The 6,324-nt window shown below is 40.1% G+C and overlaps 1 pseudogene; it reads right to left on the bottom strand.

Annotated features, from left to right (window-relative positions):
* Positions 1 to 2,985: 2,985 nt before the first annotated feature.
* LOC121800835 lies at positions 2,986 to 6,156 on the bottom strand (annotated as a pseudogene).
* Between the last annotated feature and the right edge of the window lie 168 nt (positions 6,157 to 6,324).

Raw genomic sequence — 6,324 nt, 5'->3', positions numbered from 1 at the left:
TTCTCTTTTATTTCTTGTTTTTGATTTAATTGAATTTATTTGGTATTTTATTTGCAGATTACGGAAGAGGAATATCTTTTCACGGAGGAGGAAAATATGCGCAGAATCTTTAATTATAATTGAAACCAAGGATATTTTATTTTAATTAGTTTAGTTTAATTCACAGCCCATTGTATTTTATTTTAAATCGCGCAGTCCGCAATTTATTTATCACGGACTGGTCTTTTATATTAATTATTTAATTTATCGGATCCAACACGGAATTGAGTCCTATAAATATTCCTCACGGAAAGGAATTATTTATATTCGCAATATATTTTATTTCCCAACTTCTAGTCCAACAACAATTAATTCACCAATTAAATTACCGACAATTAATTCACGGACTTCACAAAATTAATAGCTTTAAAACCAGTACTTTAGGGTTCGAAAAGTGGGGCGTTACAATTATAGCCTTGTAGTCACCTTGCATACGGATGATATTAGTCGTCACTGTTTTCTCAGCGGTGATATCTTGACCTACAAAGCATGCCCCCACGACGTTGTTTCTGTAGTCCCAGCTAGTGAACGCATTTACCAGAAGGTATACGACTGAGTTTGGTGCATTTGCTTCGAACTTCTTTGGCTGTATTTCCACATTTTTATCCTCAATACCTAGAAAAAGTTGAGATATGTGAGTCGTGCAATAATAAAAAATATTCGAGCAACATGAAAAGGTCGAAAAATATGAACATGATTAAACGAATAACAATATCAGCAATCTCTTACAATTATCGTTTGATTGTGAACACAGAAGGTCATTGAGTAGATAGAAATAGCATAGTTAAACGACAAGTTACCTTCAAGAGCTCGGGCCAGAAGGTTCTAGACAACATCACGCGAGTTCTCATGGTCAACATCAAGAACTAGTGACTTCCCAATAACTACAAGCAACTCCAATCCAGTTAACTCACATATTTTGGAATCCCATCCATTTATCAAACCAGATGAGTCGATCCCAAGAATTGGAGCAACTGATGTTTCGATTAATCGAACCATTTCAGCTGCCATAAGAGAAATTTCATCCACTTGTTCACCTTTCGGATCAGAGTTCACACCTGGTTTACAACCACTATCTTCACTCTCTTGAAAACTATCCCTCATTATAATTTGCAAAAAATGAATTGCATTGATCTCAGCAGCCTCCCACGGCATACTCTTGCTTTTCATTATTTCAAGAAAAGCGTTAAACAATGATCTGGGACGCATCTTTCCACCATCATCTTTTTCTTCTGGATTTTGTTTAGCACCTCCCCACTTGATTTCCTGTTGGAGCGCGTCAATGACAACGCCTATGTGATCGACGTGTCCGGTGAGTACAATGTGAGTTGTACGTTCAATGTGGCTGAGTTGAGCCACTTTGATTTTGTAGGGAGTCCGAATTTGAGGACATATCCTCTCCAAGAAGGGGAGGATGATACGACCCCACGCGGAGGACCTACGATGAGGTCCATGGCGAAGCGGATACGTGAAGGGCTCTCTACTTTTATTCAAAAGGCCATGCAGGAGGAGTCCATGAAGAAAGAGGAGTCCACGATGAGGATAGTGCCGAAAAATGAGGGAGGAAAGCTTCCACCCGACCGGGTGGGATTTGACGCACCAAATCACCCAGTCGGGTGCTACTCGCTGGAAGAGCCGCAGCCACATTGTCCCACCCGGCCGGGTAGCCTCAGTGCTAACCGCCCGGGTGCCTCGTCGACGGCGTGAAAGAGCCAGGAAGACTCACCCGACCGGGTAACTTGTGGCAAACCATGCCACCCGGTCGGGTGACTCGCGTTGTTCGGATAGGACTTTGTGTCACAATTTTCTCAACACCTGAGATAATAGTACAAACTTTAAGTTAAACTTTGTATTAAGACATAAGTATCGAGAGAAGTTGATGTTGGTAGCATACTACTACCAGATTAGTTGCGCAAAAACTTCGTAATCTACTTAACACACATCATCAATCATTTGAAAATAACCTCAAAACTAAGAAACCTGATAACCGAAACTAGGATTGGAATTGGCCAAATATTGGCTATTTCGAACCGAAACCCGAACCACTATGATCACTTGTCTTGGAACTGTAACCAACTGCGGTTCCAAGACAAGCAAGTAATCACAGTGTTACACATTATTTAAAATACACAAATCAAGCAAGGTAATTTACTTAAAATAACCAAATCTTATAAAATCTCTAGTTATTTTTATATTTTCCTCACTAAAATTACATAATATTTTCAACTTAGGAAATAATGCAAGTGTCAATTTCGAACATCAAAAAATAACAACGTACTCAAACAAAAATACTATAACTTTTATAGTTAGTTGCACATACATGTTAGTTAAGAGTGTAGCTTTACTTGTGATCTTTAAATCACGAAAATGTCGTCCTGCAACTCATCCGACAACATTACTAGAGCTATGTAATTTTGGATCGAATCTCAATGTCAGTTTGGAAGTAACATTGCTTTCGCTCTCTAATGTAACGAACATTACCTTTCATCATGCCGACAAGCATGTGGGAAATGTTCAACGCCATTCCTTCTTGTGTCATACAATTGCTTTCCGTGCCAAACATATCCCCTATCAGAGAGTGAGGCAAGCCTTGGCCAGGATCAGCCATTCTCTATATACAAGTAAACAAAATCTTGCATATCAATTTTTCTTATATATAGTGAGATATTCACATCATAAACTATATATATGAGCTATAAATTAAGAAAACCAACATGATTGTGTTTATACTACCTGAATTTTTCAAATGAAAAAAATCATTTCCATCTTGTATTACTTTGAATTGAGATGATACCCCATTTCCACCCAGCCATCTGGAGAAGGGGCGTAGTCCACAACGCATAGCAAGAAATCGGACAAGGCCAATTGGAGCTTCATTTGGTCGTCGTATACACATAGACTCTTTACTTACTCGGGAATATCATGGATAAGATGCAAATCCTTTTCTCAGAAAAAAATCATAGCTTGGCTCAATATAGCATTCACAATTATCTCGTGCCTCATCCAACCGGTCAGCTTTTCCATGACCGCATTCCATTCAGAACAACGTGCATTCTCATCAGAAGTGAATATGGGTGGAATCACATTATTTACACTTTGTATTATAGCCTTGTAGTCACCTTGCATACGGATGATGTTAGTCGTCACTGCTTTCTCAGCGGTGATATCTTGACCTACAAAGCATGCCCCCACGACGTTGTTTCTGTAGTCCCAGCTAGTGCACGCATTTACCAGAAGGTATACGACTGAGTTTGGTGCATTTGCTTCGAACTTCTTTAGCTGTATTTCCACATTTTTATCCTCAATACCTAGAGAAAGTTGAGATAGGTGAGTCGTGCAATAATAAAAAATATTCGAGCAACATGAAAAAGTTAAAAAATATGAACATGATTAAACGAATAACAATATCAACAATCTCTTACGATTATCGTTTGATTGTGAACACAGAAGGTCATTGAGTAGATAGAAATAGCATAGTTAAACGACAAGTTACCTTCAAGAGCTCGGGCCAGAAGGTTCTAGACAACATCACGCGAATTCTCATGGACAACATCAAGAACTAGTGACTTCCCAAGAACTTCAAGCAACTCCAATCCAGTTAACTCACATATTTTGGAATTCCATCCATTTATTAAACCAGATGAGTCGTTCCCAAGAATTGGAGCAACTGATGTTTCGATTAATCGAGCCATTTAAGCTGCCATTAGAGAAATTTCATCCACTTGTTCACCTTCCGGATCAGAGTTCACACCTGGTTTACAACCACTATCTTCACTCTCTTGAAAACTATCCCTCATTATAATTTGCAAAAAATGAATTGCATTGATCTCTGCAGCCTCCCACGGCATACTCTTGCTTTTCGTTATTTCAAGAAAGGCGTTAAACAATGATCTGGGACGCATCTTTCCACCATCATCTTTTTCTTCCGGATTTTGTTTAGCACCTCCCCACTTGATTTCCTTTGCAACGAGACCTAAACCAAAAGACGAAGTTTCGAGTGAAAATTCTTGCAGCAGCCATGCCACAAATGGCATCACCAAATAAGGCTGCTCGTGGATAGCCAGCATCAATAAGATTGTCGGTACTCAACCCCATGGCATCTCGAAGTGTACTCAACAACCATTCCATGATATCATCCATCTGCATTTCTGTCGGAGTGACACCAAGCAATCAACATTTCCCACCGTAAAAGAGTGCATCCCCGTCACATTTCACAAGATCCATGATGTTAGGAGACTGAGTCACTATGCAAGCCGGAGCTTCTCTAAAGAGCATATCAGTCAGCAACGTCTGCATATGGATGCTCCTCTTCTCCGCCATCTGTGAGGCTGCTTGAATTTCCATGTGCTGCAAACCAAACGCATGCATCAAGAACTCACAAGCATACCGGAGAGGAAAAAGGGACATAGTGTGGAGACGTGTGGTGGCACACTACCAACCCCCACTACTTTCTCGAGCCACCATTCTTTACCATAACCGCCATCACCAACGAGGAAATAGACCCCAATGTCTAGCAAGTTTTTATAGGAGGTCTGTGAGGGAGTTTTCTACTAAGGCCCCCTTTAAATCACCTTGTGAAGAAGAATGTAGAGTTTAAGTGGGGAGAGGGGCAAGAGAAAGCCTTTAACACCTTGAAAAATGACCTTACCCATGCTCCTTTGTTAGCTCTTCTCAACTTTGACAAAACTTTTGAGTTGGAGTGTGATGCTAGTGGGGTAGGAATTGATGGAGTTCGCATGCAAGGAGGGAAACCCATAGCTTATTTTTCTGTGATGGTCCATTCTTTGTGTTGGAGCGCGTCAATGACAACGCCTTTGTGATCGACGTGTCCGGTGAGTACAATGTGAGTTGTACGTTCAATGTGGCTGACTTGAGCCCCTTTGATTTTGTAGGTAGTCCGAATTTGAGGACAAATCCTCTTTAAGAAGGGGAGGATGATACAACCCCACGTGGAGGACCTACGATGAGGTTCATTGCGAGGCGGATACGTGAAGGGCTCTTTACTTTTATTCAAAAGGCCATGCAGGAGGAGTCCATGAAGAAAAAGGAGTCCACGATGTGGATAGTGCCGAAAAATGAGGGAGGAAAGCTTCCACCCGGCCGGGTGGGATTTGACGCACCAAATCACCCGGTCGGGTGCTACTCGCTGGAGGAGCCGCAGCCACATTGTCCCACCCGGCCGGGTAGCCTCAGTGCTACCCGCCCGGGTGCCTCGTCGACGGCGTGAAGGAGCCAGGAAGACTCACCCGACCGGGTAACTTGTGGCAAACCATGCCACCCGGTCGGGTGACTCGCGTTGTTCGGATAGGACTTTGTGTCACACTTTTCTCAACACCTGAGATAATAGTACAAACTTTATGTTAAACTTTGTATTAAGACTTAAGTATCGAAAGAAGTTGATGTTGGTAGCATACTACTACCAGATTAGTTGTGAAAAAACTTCGTAATCTACTTAACACACATCATCAATCATTTGAAAAAAACCTCAAAACCAAGAAACCTGATAACAGAAACTAGGATTGGAATTGGCCAAATATTGGCTATTTTGAACCGAAACCCGAACCACTATGATCACTGGTCTTGGAACTGTAACCACCTGCGGTTCCAAGACAAGCAAGCAATCACAGTGTTACACATTATTTAAAATACACATATCAAGCAAGGTAATTTACTTAAAATAACCAAATCTTGTAAAATCTCTAGTTATTTTTATATTTTCCACACTAAAATTACATAATATTTACAACTTAGGAAATAATACAAGTGTCAATTTCGAACATCAAAAAATAACAACATACTAAAACAAAAATACTATAACTTTTATAGTTAGTTGCACATACATGTTAGTTAAGACTTGTGATCTTTAAATCACGAAAATGTCGTCCTGCAACTCATCTGACAACATTACTAGAGCTATGTAATTTTGGATCGAAGCTCAATGTCAGTTTGGAAGTAACATTGCTTTCGCTCTCTAATGTAACGAACATTACCTTTCATCATGCCGACAAGCATCTGGGAAATGTTCAACGCCATTCCTTCTTGTGTCATACAATTGCTTTCCGCGCCAAACATATCCCCAATCAGAGAGTGAGGCAAGCCTTGGCCAGGATCAGCCATTCTCTATATACAAGTAAACAAAATCTTGTATATCAATTTTTCTTATATATAGTGAGATATTCACATCATAAACTATATATATGAGCTATAAATTAAGAAAACCAACATGACTGTGTTTATACTACATGAATTTTTCAAATGAAAAAATTTATTTCCATCTTGTATTAC

Source organism: Salvia splendens, chromosome 4, assembly GCF_004379255.2.
Source record: "Salvia splendens isolate huo1 chromosome 4, SspV2, whole genome shotgun sequence".
NCBI lineage: Eukaryota > Viridiplantae > Streptophyta > Magnoliopsida > Lamiales > Lamiaceae > Salvia > Salvia splendens.
The sequence above is the reverse complement of the archived record's forward strand: the minus strand, read 5'-3'. Positions and strand labels throughout refer to the sequence as shown.